The 16,624-nt window shown below is 33.4% G+C and overlaps 1 long non-coding RNA gene and 1 pseudogene across 1 annotated transcript in view; both read right to left on the reverse strand.

The window, feature by feature from the left end:
• Nucleotides 1-16,624, reverse strand: part of LOC147825273 (uncharacterized) — a 137,422-nt gene that overhangs the window by 71,233 nt on the left and 49,565 nt on the right. The window lies entirely within an intron of this gene.
• On the reverse strand, nt 4,888-6,901 carry LOC101699958 (putative ATP-dependent RNA helicase DDX52 pseudogene; annotated as a pseudogene).

Below are 16,624 nucleotides of genomic sequence, written 5' to 3' on the forward strand. Positions count from 1 at the left end.
TTGTATTTCAATATAAGCAAAAACTTAGTGAAGGGATTTGTGTTACTGACAGAATATGACATTTACAATAAAATGAATTTTTGCTTGGGTAAAGAAAGTGTATTAAATGTTTTGGTTTAATAATCACAGTGCCAAAGAATTGATTACTTCTTTACAAAAAAAGGCCTCTGAGTAGCTAAAATGTCACCAATGAACATTAACACAACATATATGACATTTTCTTATAGCTTGAAGAACATGAGTATGGAAGTCTATTATTTGTTAGACCTCAAATTTTGAGCATTTCTAAAGTAGTCTATATCATGATTCACTGAAACAGGGACCTCTGGCTCACATATATATTCTATTGGATTCATTTTTCAGCTTTATATCATCTATGACTAAGTCTTGTTGATCCCTGATATTCATTTCTGCCTCTTCTTTTCAATTATCAGAAGCCCATGCATCCTAATATCCAAAAACATGCCTGAATAAGGAAGAAACATTGGTCCCCAGTTAACATTTCTCTGTATTCCTATCAATCATATGACCAATATCAGAAGGAAGTTTTATTAAAAGTCCTAAATATGACAGAAAAGGAGAAAAACATTAAAATACATTTGAAATGAAATTTTCCTGACAGAAATAAGCAAGATCCTTCTGAGAAAATATCTATAGAATGAAGTTTGGGTTTTGGAGGCCCTCAGAATGCCTTTCAAATCTTTTTACATCTTTCCTAGATACTTCTGATCTTCACCACAAGCTACCGTAATTATAAAAGCTTAAACCAATATGCCCAATTCATCCTTTTCCCTCCTAAAACCACTTCTTTAACCCCTTTCAAAAAATAATTTATTTTTTATTCCATAAGTACTATGATGAAAAACAATGAACAAGTTAGAAACATTTCATTTACATCTGATAATTTTAATATGTTAGCATCTTCCATAAAGTGAGCACAGAAGACAATCAACTGAATCAAGTGAGGAAATCATACAAGCTTCTTGTTTCACTTATCAAGTGCTACATTCCTGACCATTGCCAACTTATCAATCACTTATTTAGTTCATGAAGGTACAACTTGTTGAAAGATTCTGTTCCAAGCTTTGGTAGAACAGCTTGCCTCTGTACTATTCAGCATGAGATGGGATGATGAAGGATGGCTGGAGGCTAGAACCTTCTAAAGGATTCTTCACTCCTACTAACCATTTGATATTGTCTATCATCAGGAATGTGAACAAGAATATCTACACATGGCCTAAGCACATGGTGACTGGGATTAAAAAACAAGTGAGAAAAAGAGAGACCAGTGGAGCAGTCACAATGCACTGAGCTATATAACCAAAGAAGACAGACTGTACCATTATGAGGAGTGACATGGTATTGAAAGAGTATGTGACATAAGAAATATTATGCTAGTCATTTTAATACAAGAATTGACTTAACATTCACTTGTTATTATCTTTATCAAAAATAAATGGATGATTAATATAATATTTATGGCTTAAAAGTATACCTGCTCTGAGTCCAAACCTATGGTAAAGAGTGACATATCAGTTATGATCAGTGAACTATCATGAAGAAAATAGAGAAATTCCAGAACAGAGATGTTAAGAAAGGTACTCTCACTATCCTTTCCTTCAAACTTACTATGATGAAACATCAATAGTCGGGAATGACGGTGAAGTAGGTTTGCATATAATACCTGTTTTTCAGATACCATTTCTCACAAAAGGTATAATACCTGTAAGGATCATTCTGCTGAGACACTGCAGACTAAATAACAGTAATAATACAAACACACATGAACAGCAAGAAAATAGGAGTTGGCATTTTTCCTTCACTCCAGAGTTCTACTCTGACCATGAGACGAGATGAGAACAATAAAAGACCAAATCAGATCACAAAAGGAGTCAAAATATTTTTAAAATTTTTATGCATGCATGTATGTATGTAAGTATGTATGTATGTGTTGATTTTTGAAACCAGATTTCACTATGTAATTCAGGCTGGCCTTGAACTTTCAGCAATACAGCTGTTTAGCCTCCTGAGTTGTGGGACTACAGGCATGTGCCATCATGCCCAGCTAATTATTTTCTAAATTATCAAGAAGACCATTAAATATATAAAAGAATTACTCCAAGTTTATATTCTACATCAAGAAATTAGCAAATTACAGGAACCCATCATGAGTTAGATGCTCGAGATTTAAGCAGACCTTGATGACAGAGATTTAAGGTTATGCAGTATTTGTCTAGTAATTTATGTCTCTATATGCAAAGATAAATATTTAAAAACAAATTCCAAGACTTTCACTATATTAGTATAATATGCATCTATGGATAGATATAGATATAGATATGTGTGGGGAAACTCTGGCTGGAAGAGTGATTTAAATGAGTGCTAAAATGAAAGGATTCCCTGTGCTGATGGCCCACATGTCCTAGAATGCATGATTTAAAATTAAAGCAGGCCTGCAAGGGCAACAATCGAGCAGGATCCAAAATAGATTATCCTTAGATGCGGTTGCTTCTGCCACCATTCCTAATGGCTTGTTTAGATTAGGAAAATATGAGTCATATAATACACCACTTGGTCCTTCCCTTATTCTTCCCCTGACCCCTACATGAATTCCTGCGCAGGTGTCTTTTATTTTATCCTTTATCCTTGATTCCTGGTTACATCAATAAAAAGCCATAGATGTTTCAGATCGGGTCTGTTTTTTCTGAGACTCTTCTACACTGAAGGAGTCTGTTAAGGCAGCCCCTGTAGGCCTTCTTGGAGTTTAAATTGGTCTTGAACTCTGAGCAATTTCTCATCCTTTGTGATACACCATAGCCATTAACAGATATGTATGTGAATTCAAAATAACTAAATACACACAACATACATATAAATATCTATTATTAACATGTATAACATCCATATATATATACCTATGTAAATTTATTTAAATTGTATAAAAATGTGAGCAAATATATGAAGGAACAGTGTTTATTTATCTCTTCTTTTTTCAAGATTTTACCTACTTTAGTCCCATCTCAACATAGAGGTGTAACAATCACAAAATATGCTTCTCTGTGAGAATCTATGAGGAGGCTCAGTGAAGCACCAAGTATATGCATGACCCTTCTTCCAGCTTTCAGCATAGTCAAGCTACCACCTGAATGCAGCAGGGTAAATGACCCTAGTGGGAGTCCCATAAAGCAGAAGCACTGCTCAAGACAACATTGTCTTGATTTTATACTCATGAATTTTGATAAAATGAAGTGAATCAATTATTTTTAAGTCTCTTATTTGTTCAGCAGCAACAGATCTTTTTTGTTTTGATTTGTTTTGTTTTTTGCAGAACCAGGGATCAAACTCAAGACCTTGCTCTTGCCAAGCAGGCACTGGCACCACTGAGCTAAACTTCCAGTGGCAACAGAGCTTTAAAGCAATGACTCTCTGTAGGTAGGTATTATTTGAATATTTGATCTTTCATGAAAAGATTTTTGACCAATTCCTTAGAATCCATTAATTACATTTAATGAATTGTTATTATGTTTAAGAAACACAGAGATATCTGATGTTCAGATATCAAAATAACCCTAACTCTAACCCTAACCCTAAGGACCAGGGATTTAGCTCAGTGGTTTCACCGCCTGCTGCGCAAGCACAAGGAACCAAGTTCGATCCCCAGTACCAAAAGAAAAAAAAAAAATTGCATAATTTTCAGTTTGCATAAGTTACTTGTAAACTGACATACAATTTCCTTGAAGTTGATATTTGCATAATCTTTCTCAGAAGGGTAAGAAATGATTAGAAGACCTAGTCAAAATACCATTTAGTTGAGAATCTGCAAAATATTTGTTAGATAGAATGTTTTAAATATATATAGAATTGAAATCACGTGCTGTTTCTTTGTAAAACATATGCTTTGTTATATAATTGCTACTCATTAGCTTTGTGACCTTAAGTAAATTATATGATCTGAGACTTTAAATTTCCTTATCATTAAAATGGTATAATAACTATGTACTTCTTAGTATTATTTTAGGATTAAATAAGTAAATACTATGCATAGCAGCTAGCACATTTTATAGTCTTTCTAAGTGATAGCTGTAATTATTTAATATGAGTATTCATATATGTCAATTCACCAGCACATGAGACTATTTCATTTCCTGCATGTATTTTCTGACCATTACTGCTAAAGCAATTTGATATCATACAACATACTTTCAAATTTTTGGACACATTGCTGCCTATAAAAATTTTGAATTTTTTATAAACATGAGTATTAATATTTGGATATCTGTACCTTGAATATATAGTAATAATAATGGATAGTAGTACTACAGAATCTTCCATTTGATGTGAATATTTTAGTAAATTTAGCAAATTTTCAATTATTGAATTTTATATTTTAACAAAATTGTCTTTAATAAGGTCCAGATATAATTCATCAATAGACATATCTTTATATAGCATATTTACTATATCTTTAAAGTAAAAATTTGAATATACTTTACAGTGATATAAAGAAAACTAATTTAAGGCCATACAGACATTTCAAAATTAAGTTGTTCATTTGTGTCACATTAAAGCTTAACAAAGGGCTGGAGATTTAGCTCAGTGGTTCTGTCGTCTGCCTTGCAAGCGCAAGGTCCCGAGTTCGATCCCCAGCACCATAAAAAAAAAAAAAAATTAACAAAATGTTAGATTACCGGGTAAATTTAAACAAAAATTCTACATGATAATATATTTAAATTGCTAAAGATAAGATACAAGATTGCTCCATAAGAAAAGTTCTTATTAATATTGTAACATGTATCTGAAGATCAAGACAGAGTTTATACATAAATAGGATATATATTTTTAATTCTTTTTTTTAAATTTCTGTGAGTCTTTTTAAAAAGTCTGTTTTTAACTTTTCTCTTCAAGAACTACCTTCTTATTCTTGTTCTTCTGGCCAGTGAATTTTTTCTATTTACCTTTATCTTGCTCTAGGAAATATTTTGGAGTTGTGCTAATAATTTCCCTTTCCAATGGTTTTTTTAATCATCTTTTTCTTTTGTTTGCTTAGTAGTTTCTTAAAACTGTTTATGTATTCTGGTACAGGACAACCGCCCTGCTGTATAACATTGGCGACACTTCTCAATAATGGTTTATCATCTTCAGCGAAAAATAGCTCTTCCCTTATGTCCTGCTCTTCCAGTTTGACCTATTCTATGGATATATTCCACTGAGCTGGTTGGAAAATAGTAATTCATCATCAAGTTCACAACTTTAAAATCAATCCCTCTTGTAAGCAAGGCTGTGCAAATAAGAACCCAGATTTTTCCTGCTCTGAAGCTATGGACTGTGTTATCTCTCTGTTCTTGTGTTCTTTCTGCATGAATGACATCCACATTAATACCTTCACATATGAGCTCATGAAAAAGTTCTTTAGCTCTTTCAATGGACTGGGCAAAAACAAGAACAGGTGGATTGAACCCCTTTTTAACAAGTTCTCTCATGGCAAGAAGTTTTCCAGTCTCAGACCCAACAAAGAGAAGCTCTCGTTCCACAGTCTCTACTGCAGAATTCCTCGCACCAATGGATACAGTGATGACATTGTCAAGGTTGAGTTTGCACCACTGTTCAACATCATATGCAAAAGTTGCACTGAACATAGCTATTCGGACCTGGTGGGATGTGCAGGCCAGGAAAATGGAAGCCAGCTGGTCTCTAAATCCAGTTTTGCCAACTTCAAACCATTTGTCTGATTCATCTATTACCATCTATTACTTGTTAAGTCTGTTCCTGGTGGATCTTGCTTTAATAAATAAATTAGTTGATTTGGAGTAGTCACAAGAATATCAAACTTCTTAGATGATTTAGGTCCAAATTTCTTGGCTGCCTCTGCTGCTTTGTGGATCATGTGTATTCTAAATCCCATTCCCTCAGAGATTTTAATTAACTCTCAGTGAATCTGGCTGGCAAGTTCTCATGTTGGGGATATAATCAGCACTCTGAAGCTTTTATTTGTGGGAATACTAAAAGCCAAAGTCTTCCCAGATCCTGTAGAAGCAGAAGCCAGAAGTTCCCGACCATGCAGCATAACTGGAATGGCTTGCATTTGGATTGGTGTTGGCATTTGGAAGCCTGCATCTAGAATGTTTTGAAGCAACTGAGAATTAATCTTATAATCCTGGTCAAGTTGCTGAAATGTGGCAATTGGATCAGGAAGATCAGTTCCTTGGATGTGAATTTTGTGTTTATTACAGAAGAAGTTTATCTTTTCCTTTTGGAGATGTTCCAACTCCCCTGAAGTTAGTTTATTTTCTCCTTTAACTTTTTTATCTTCAATATTTGCTTCCACAGATGACATCCACTGCATTGTAGTACCTTCTTCTTGAGAAGTAATTTCTGAAATCATTTTCTTTCTCTTTTTCTTGTTTGGCCCCCTCTTTCTTTCAGTTAGGCTCTCTTCTTTTTTTCTCTTCATTTTGGACCTCCTGGTGTGTTTGTGTCATACCGCATTCACCTGGGACAGACTTGTTTCCAAAGAAGTCCAGACTCTGCAGCATCTCTGAAGAATCAGAGCCATATTTCCTTTTTCCTATTTTTATTCTTGTATTCTAATTTGCATATACCTGCAGAATTAGCATGATATATTTTTGGAAAATGTTTACTATCTTTATATCGAAAAAGATTTGGGCATAACCAATATATACTCAAATGTTTAAAATACATAAATATCAGGATAATACCAATCAGTACAAAACGCCACCCCAAAAATCACACAAGACAAATTGTTGTCTCAGAGCTATGTGTGTTTGTTTGTGTGAGTGTGTGTATGTAATTCATTTTTAGGTGTTTCATATTCTTGGTATTGTTTCTTATTGCATTTGGTAAAAGTGAACTATTAAATGTCCAAAAGAAAAACCTAAACATATTATTTTGATGTTTTAAACAGAAACAAATTTAATTTTAATATGTTTAATTAATAAAAGCTTATGTTTTACATGGAAGAATAATTCTTAGTAGCCTTGAGAAGTACATGAATTTAAGGACGTATTTAGAATTTCTCTTCTTAATTCCCCATCCCCTAGGAGCTCATAAAGTCCCTCAAGAGAATTATTTCACTTGAGACATAATCTCTTCTCCTTTCCTTTCAAATTAGTTGAAACATTTTAAAGAAGAGTTTTGCTGTGTTTAGAATTTTGTTAAAGATTTAAAGTCTTTCTAAAAACATTGTATCATAAAAACGGCAGAAGTGAATAAACACTATGAAAATGCTTAAGAAGACCTGAAAGATGTCAGTGTAAATTTAAACTAGGAGAAGCAAACATATCTGGAAACAAAAAAAAGAAAATTGAATTCCTGCAGATGCTATGCAAAGCAGAGCAATATATGTGCTGGTCAGTGCTGGGAGGGGTGAGGAGCTATGGCACAGGGCGCTGGAGGATGTGGCTGTTGAGGGAGGGCTGAAAAGCAGGAATGTTGAGAAGCAGTGAGCCCCTCAGTCCTGAGACAGGACTGTCAAATAATCACTACTCTGCCCTGCAGGAGTCTAGTGGCTAATTTACAGAGAAATGGAAGCCTAGAAACCTTAAACCAGGGAAACAAAGCATTGCAAGCAGAAAATGGACCTCTTTGCAACAAGACCTGCCTCACACTGTGCTCAAAACCATATAGAGTGAGAGTCAGACATACCCTTTCCAGGCATCTACCTCAATATTCATTCACCTGAGTATTCACCTTCAAGACTTTGGAAGAAGCTTTCCTGGTGAGACTATGCCCAGAGAAAAAGAAATACAGATGCTTACACTCAAGGGTCCACAAGTAAAATCATCAGATTGCTTCTCGATCAAACTAAAGTGGAGCCTCCACTTACAAAAAATTTCTCTCAATTCTTGATGCCTCTATTTTAATTGTAAAAACAATGAAATAAAACAAAACAAAAAGCCCACAAAGGACTTAATAAGAATGATAAATAAAAAGACTAGATCAGAAGCCTGAAGAAAATACAAGAGTAGAAAAATTTGTAAATCTTTTGCAAAATTAAATTTAATGAATTCAGAATCTAGATGCTGGCAAAAAAAACAGTGAATAAAAAATATGAGAAAAAAATCCAATGAACATACTATCTACCAGTTGTGAACATTTTTAAGAGCAATTAACAAAAGATGTTAAAGCATCCCTGCCTCAGCAATGGCATTGAAATCTTGATAACCCTAGGCCTGTGGGCATTAGAAAAAAGAGTATTTATTAAGGCCTACAAGAGCTGTAAATGTAGGAAAGTCCAGAAAATACAAACTGCATCCTTTGAACATGTAAAAAAGTTCAATGCCAATGCATAGCTGACAGGAAGGAGTAAAGACAGTAAATAACCACCTCAACCCCCACATTCTTCCTCCCCACCATCTGTCTGTCTCTGCCTACCATCTCATCTCCTTCGTCTCCTTGATAAATCCCAACCAGCACCAGAGGACAAGAGAGTACCAGTGATGAAGTCCATATGGATTAGTCCATAGCAATAGACTGGGAGCACACCTGGGAGAGAAGACTAGAGTGACCCTAATGGAATAAATGGAGACAGAGACTAATAAAAGATAAAAATATACCATGAAACAAATTGAGAATGCTATTTTAAAACAGAAGAAAGCCAATGGAAAAAAACAATGGATGTTTAGAAATTAATAGTAAGATGTAAATAAATTTAAATAGACATCATATATGCATTTATGTATATATTAAACACACATACATTAAAATGTCTGGATATTTGGAAAATAAATTTTTGGAAATTTTAACAACATATAAAAGAGATAAGTGATTCAAAATTGGAGAGAATAGAATAAAAACTCAAGAATCTTGGAATTCCCTGACCAATATTAGGTATTCAAAAACAAAAAGGTAAAATTCAGAGAGGGGAAAATATATTTACAATATATTTTTAACAATGTCTAAATACAAGCTAGGAAGGACTAATATTATTATGTGCTAGGAAGGATTAATATTAAAGATCTTCCCTGATCTAAAAGATACAAAGGGAAAATTACTACACTCCAAGGATAATAAGTAAATCATAAAAATTTCCAGTAATCAAAAAACAGTTGTATAAAGTGGAATACAACTAAAGATGATTTTAAAAATTCTCTATGGCTACTCAGTATGTGAGAAGTCCATGGTGAAGCCTCTAGGTTATAAGGAAAAATCATGTTCAATTTAGATTTCTAAAATTATCCAACTCTACATTTCAAGTTATGAAGTGAAAAATAAGATTTTTATCAGTTCTAAAAGTCTTTTTTCCCCTTTTTATTTTATTAGTATGTGTTTGTAATTCATGCAGTTTACAATCATATTGGGGAGTGATTGCATATACATATTACAATTTAGGGGTTTTTTGTATGTATTTTGTCCCACACAAGTGCCCAGAAGGATCAAATGTATTAATGTATTCATGCATATATGTGTAAATATGCGCTAAAACAAATATGCATACTGATGAAAAAATTCTTAAATTTTTAAATTGAAATTATTGAGAATATGAAAGGGTATTAATTTAAAAGTCTGGCCTTATTTTTGCATTACTTTGCCATTTGAAATCAATACTATCAAAGCAAAAACATTGCTTTTCTAACTCCTACGTCAAGATAGTAAAAGAAAAGTTGATAGGTTTCAAAGCCAAATCTAACCTTTTGCAAGCTACCAATGTTCGTCTGGCCATCAGTCCACTTTAGAATAATTTTCCCCATGTTTAGTATTTGAATGATGATAGTACCTACACCAAGGAGTAACTAGAGGCTGAGATGCAATCATACAAGCTAACAGGACTAGATGTACTACTCTAAAAATGGTTAATTATTTTCATTTCCACTTGCCCTATTTCTCACTTTGGTCTATGGTCTTACTTTAGTCAACAACAGATGATGGCTTGCACTAAAAACAAATATGGAAAATCAAAAATTAACTAGAAAAGTGTGGTAAAATTTGTCAGGATTATCTGGGGTTTGTGGACAGAAAAGGGTTGTTATATTATTTGTCTTGTGGCTGGAATTTGGGTATAGAGAGTAAAGTAAAATTCAGAAGCTTTGCTCTGCTTTATGAGATAAAATTCTCCTTTACTGAACTTCCAAGATTACTTCATGCCCTCTTTTTAGTTTTTTTATTTGAGTTTTTGTGCCTTTTGAATGTAACAAAATACTGACAGTCATACAGAAGCAAGGGAAAGAAAGACTGAATCTTACTCAGTGTGAAGACCCAATAACTATAAATAAAATTATACTTAAGTCTCACCTTTATTGTTAATTCATAATTGATGTTTCTAATCTTTTTTGAACAGAAATGACTGAGTTTGCCATTTTGGAATATGTTTCTATAATATGTAACGACTTGTCTAAGAAATCTTTACCTTGTTGTAGTTTGATGGTGTTAAGACAATTTAGCCCTTAGTGTTCAGTAAAATTTCATTTAGATTTTTTTTTTTTTTTTGGTACCAGGGATTGAACTTGGGACCTTCTGCTTGTGAGGCAGGCAGTGGCACCACTGAGCTAAATCCCTGGCCCCTCTCAGTAAAATTTCAGAGCTGACTCACATAGAAGGCACCCAGAAATAAATTTAATAAAATTTTATTTTATTACAGGTAAAAAAATCCTAAATCAGATAAGTGAATCTTATTTTGCAAGGTCATAAACTGGCAAAGAAGACTTAGAATCCACATCTCTGTACCCACTTCAACTTAAAATAGAATAACTTCATCCTGTGTTGTTCTAAAAAATCAGAGATTTATTAAAGAATTTAGATATGCTTATCTCTAGGATTAAGCCAATATAACACTGTAATTTTCTTCAATAACATTTTTGGTACACCTCCGAGTGCTTACCCTTAGTCCTTGAGGAAATCTACCATTGGCTGCCTGACTTGAAGTCCAAACTGATTTCTGAGTAAAAACATTGCTGCATGAAGCATGGCTTTTGAAAAACATTTCCATAGCAAAATAGCCATTGTAGGCAGAGTCCTTTTTAGTTATATTCATTCCTAACATTCTTTATAGTTTCCATTATGATTTCAATTATTGTTATGCATCCACACTTCTTAAAAATCCTTAAAATAATGCCAGGAGGAAATAACTTGTGAAAATCATTAATTTTCCTATTTGCAAAAGTCTGGTAGCTTTACCTCAGGAATCAGTTGAAAAGTAGTTTGAACCGCTAGCTGTTACAACTCACTGTCATGTTTCCTAGTCACTGAAGCAAAGCTGTCCTAAATGAAGACAAAGTAGAAACATTATGCCTGTCAAATGAAGTTCCTGGGATCTGACAGAAGCTGTTATTGCTTTAGCACCAAATTTCAAAGCTTTGTATGCATGGTCTGTTTCATTATAGGAACCTATTGCCATGGGATTTATTTTTTTTTTCCATAGCGGCTACAAAGTGCTTTGTTTTATTCACCTATGTACAATGATGGGATTAACAGTCTGAGTCCAAAAGATATCATCAACAGTGACATTGTCATCCATATCAATGTAGCCAGGACAATAACAGTAGCAACTTAGTCACGGAAGAGCCAAGAAGGTATTTCATGAAAACAAAAGCAAAACAATAGGTATACAAAGAGAAACCTCTGCTTTAGATTTAGAAAGTTTTATTATAGTTGGATCATATGAAAAATGAAGGTCATTTGACACAGATTACATAGAAATTTAAAAATTGACTGTCAAAACTAAACTTAGAAGAATTTAATTAAAATGTGATTCTATATGATATACCAAGATATAAACATTTTCAAGATAATTTATGTTTTTCTTCAAAAAATAACTTGATATTGTATCTGTCATTTGCAGTAGCACCGCAACAAAGATGGGTAATTTTACAAAACCTCTTAAGGGGAAGATCATCCCTCTTGAGGGTGAATCTTTGGGTACAATAGAAAATGTAAAAAGCCACAGAGGAAACAAGAGGGAATTTCTGATCAACAAAGAATGATCTTACCTGGCAAGCAAATGAAAGATAATTTACTTTATCTGACTGCAACGTTAAAATAAATCTACTCTTCATATTTGAGACTTTGTGGTTGGGCTAGAAAAGGAAATTTTATATTACTACCAAGAAAAATGACCATGAGAATTGAGTGTTGTGAAATATTGTAATGTGAATAAGAGTGGCAAAAGTATTTGCCAGAATTTTTATGGCCAGCCACTTTGACAGACATTAATGTGGCAAGTGTTGTCTGACTTACTGTTGTAACAAGACAGAAGACAAGTAATTGTGTCTGAGTTCCTAAACCACATGAACTAGAATGAATGAATGACTAAATGGCTTAGAATATGTTTACACTTAAATTTAAAAGTCACTCTCATAGCTGGATGTGTGAAACAATTCCAACCTTCCATCACACTAAATGTCACCATTACCTTGATCCCGCCTATGGTAAGTAATTACATTTGGTAATGTCTGCCTAGAGCTAAGAGAAACACTTTCTCTGAGCACTACCCCCTATATGTCATTTCTGTAATCAGTGACCCTTATCAACCTGTCTTTTAGACCCAAAATTTAGAAAAGCCACAACACAGAGATCATGCCTAGAAATTTAAAAATGGAGCTGAGAGGAAAGATTCTGAATGAATAAAATATAAACTTTAAAGCTACAAAAGGAATATTTTCTACTTGACTTGGTGCGATGAGCCAAGAAACTAATTTGAGAGAGAAAAAAAGGAAGGGGGTGAAAAGAGAGATACAGAGGTTTCCTTTCCTATCATGTCTTGTTTGCTTTATTTTTATGTTTTAGTACCTTACATTTTCACATTCTGATAGCTTAATATTTCAGGTTTTGTAAATCATCTTTTTTCATATGTATATAAAATTGTATCTTTTTACTAGATAGATCTTGCTGACTTCTATGACATCTCTCCAAAATATTTTGACTATGACAAGATTGATATATATTTTCCTTATTTGGGGAAATTGTTTCTCCAAAGGCATTTAAATTTATATATTTATCAATTTACAATTGTGAATGGGTACAACATCTGGAGCCATCCTGGTTGGGTTGAATTCTTTTTGTATCACTTACTAGTCTTGAGTCTTTGGTCAAATTTTCTAACGTTTCCATATTTTATTTTCTTTCTATATAAAATGGTGCTGATAGTAGTACTCATTTCATAGACAAGGAGAATTCAAGCAGGTCATATTGGTAAAGCACTTAGAACAGTGTCTCATATATAATTTCCTGGGTGCATTATCATAGATGTTTGATTAAAAAATAAATACAGTTTTAAAAACTACCTCAAACATGACCAGTGATTGAATTTATTTCATACACTGTTTTCTTGGTACAATAAGATTTCTCTCAACATAAGTGATCATGTCAATCCTGGTTCCACCTGAGATTGCTCTCAAAGATAATTATATCTGTAAAACAGATAACCTAAAAATAGATCCAAAAAGTAAAAAGAAATAGCCAAAATTTAAAGGAAGTATGATTCACTGCCGTCAAGTTTCTTAGTCCAAATTCCAAATTTAAAAAACCCTCCTAAAGGGCAAGTGAATTTGAAAACTTTTATTCTGAAAATTAGTTTATCACAGATAAGGTTTCTGTAAAGTATATTGATGTCAGTCATTGTGTAGATTTAAAAAGTCCACCAATTTCTCATGGGCTTAGAAGTGGGGACTGATTGGAGAGACTGGGTCATTGAGGGTGTCACCTACAACAGTGTATTCTAGGCCTTAGTTCCTCTCTTCTCTCTGCTTCCTGGATGTTATAGATTGGGCAGCTTTCCCCTGCCATGTCTTCCTGCCATGCTGTTTCTTCCTTGGAGCCAACCAAATATGGAATGAATCCTGTGAAAGTCATGAACCAAAATGTACATTTCTTCCTTGAAGTTGTGGGTGTCAGGTAATTTATACCAGAGATGGAAAAGTGATTAATATAATGTTGTAATTTCCTTTGGATTTTCCTATATTTCTACAGGTCACAGTTTCCCTCTCCTTAAATATTTACCTGACCAAATGACTGGGTGTACACTTGAATGACACAGTAGCCCATTACCATTTCATATCTTGTCACGATTATAAATGTTCTCTTCTATTTCTGTGGCATATTTTTGTTCCTTATACATCTCCTTTTCACTTCATATTTTCTCTCATATTAATATTTACTTATATTCTGTTCATTTATATTCTTTTATAAGTCAGAGACCTGGAAGAAAATAAATGATGGAAGTCACTTTCAAAAGATACCTGAAACTATCAATAGAGTGTTGGGTTGAGTTAAGAAAGCAAAAAGGCATAACAGTGCAGCCAGGAACTAGTACTATTGAAAAGTCAGAATCACTCAGGTGACTAAAGGGTGAAGACATGAGTTGTCAGTGGAATTCGGTAGGTAGGGCACTCTAGTAAGGAAATGCAGCTGCTGCCTGACAGTGCGATACAAGTAATTCAAATCTTCCTTTGCCTGGCTTCCACCTTCTTTTTTTTTATTAATATACTTTTCCAATATACCATGAATACATTTACTGTGGACAGTTGGTACATACACTATTTTTCCTCCATTTTTTAGTCCCCTTTCCATTTGCCAAAAATCTATCTCCCTGTTTCCTATCATTGATCTTTTATTTTGGTCTTTGTTTTATTTATACTTTGGGTTTTTAAGCATGTATGTCTAATTTATCTCACTTAACCTTATAGATTCAAGGCGAATCCATTTCCAAATTCTTTCTGGCACTCCCCATTAACCAATCTCAAGTAGAGGGCAGAGTGTATGTCTGATGTTGTGGTACACCAAAACCTCTTCCCTGGACCAAAAAAAAAAAAAAGATAGGAATGTGTGTGGGGTGTGTGTGTGTGTGTGTGTGTGTGTGTCTTGATTACCTATATATGTATTTTCTCAATTTTATACATTCAATTGTTTATGTCATGGCTTCTAACTTTGATTGCTTTAATTTAAAATAATTTTCTTTTTTTAATATACTATACTTTTTGTTCTGAAAATATATTCTTGAAAATTTAAATTCATTTTATGCATTTTGTTTTATTTATTTCTTATTCTATTTTTAAATTTTAAGCATTTTTCTTCATGTAATAATTTATTCTATTTTAATTTGTCTTAAGCATTTGACTTCATGTAAAATTTAATACCTTTTTCCTACTATCTTCTTTTACTTCAATTACAAATAATTTATGTAGTAACAGTTATGAATGCTACAAACAAGAGAAATGAGATCTCTGCCTTTCTATTCCCTAGTAATTGCAGCATGGAGCAAGTACAAACATTAATGAGTGAGCTGGGGATGGAGTTCAGTGGTAGAGAACTTGCCTACCACCTGCAGAGTTCCCCAGAACTGACAAAAAATAAAATAAAATAATTATCTGTGATTTTAAGTGTTAATTTCTACATGTATTTTAAATCAGAGTGCCCTGGAATGATACTTTGAGAGTTATATTTAAGATCCACGGCTTCAGTGCATGAGTCTCTAAAATATATGACCTAGAATGACTGTAATGTGTTATATTTGTCCCCTCTATATTCATTCTTTAAAGTCCTAAACAAGCCTTCCCTTTGTACCACAGAAAATGACTTTTTAGACAAGCACACAGGGGAAGTACCACATGAGGGTAAAGGCAGAGATCGTGACTATGCAGCAAAATCTAAGGAATAATAAATACTGTACTGCAAGAAGACTATCAGAAGCTGGGACAGAGATATGGAATATCTTTTCCATCACAGCCCTTAAAGGAACCAATATTCCCAATACTAGGATTTTAGAATTTTAGCTTACACCATCTCAATAATTTTGCTTTTTTTACAGAATGTCATATAAATCCAATTATACACTAGCAACCTTTGAATATAGCTTCCCTCACTGAGTATAATGAGAATCACCCATGTTATTGTCTATGTTAGTAGTTAATTCCTTTTTTTTTTGAGAAGTAATATCATATTGTATCAATAAACTTCATTTTAGTTACATACCAGTTATTGCCAATGAGGTGTTCAAGTTTGGGGCAATTATGAATAAAGCTGCTATAAACAGACAAATTTAAGGAACATGTGTCTGCATTTCACTGGTATGAATACCCAGGAGGATATAGTATACATTTAAAAGTAAACTATCATACTATTTTTTGAAGTAGGTGTAACATTTTAATTTTCTCTAGAGAGATTCAAGATTCAAGATTCTCTGTAGGATGTAATATTGCTAGGTTTTACTTTGTCTATGTGAGTTTTTAAAAATCTTAACCATTCTAGTGGGTATGAAATAGTAATTCGGTGTATAGACTAGTGATATTAAATTTCTTTTCATTTATAGATGGCCCTTTGTACCTGGGGGAAGGTTGACTCTAGGACTCCCCCGGAAACTATGTCCAGGAATGTTCAAACTCTTATGTAAAAGGAGGTATGTGTATTTGCATATAGCATATAGTCAACTTCCATATATTTTAAACTGGCTCTTTAATACTTATAATACCTAAAACAATGCAGATGCTGTGGAAATAGTGGTCAGACAGTATTTGTTCATGGAATAATGACCAAAAAAGCCTGTACATGTTCAGTATAGGCATAATTTTCATTTAAGTATTTTTGAACTGTGGTTAGTTGGATCCATGGATATGGGAACCACAGGTACAATGAGCTGAATACACTTGTCATCCAATTAATCTTTTATATTCAGTGT

This window comes from Heterocephalus glaber, unplaced genomic scaffold, assembly GCF_053883595.1.
Source record: "Heterocephalus glaber isolate CG9 unplaced genomic scaffold, H.glaber_assembly_v1.0 deba00001504, whole genome shotgun sequence".
NCBI classification, from domain to species: Eukaryota; Metazoa; Chordata; class Mammalia; order Rodentia; family Bathyergidae; genus Heterocephalus; species Heterocephalus glaber.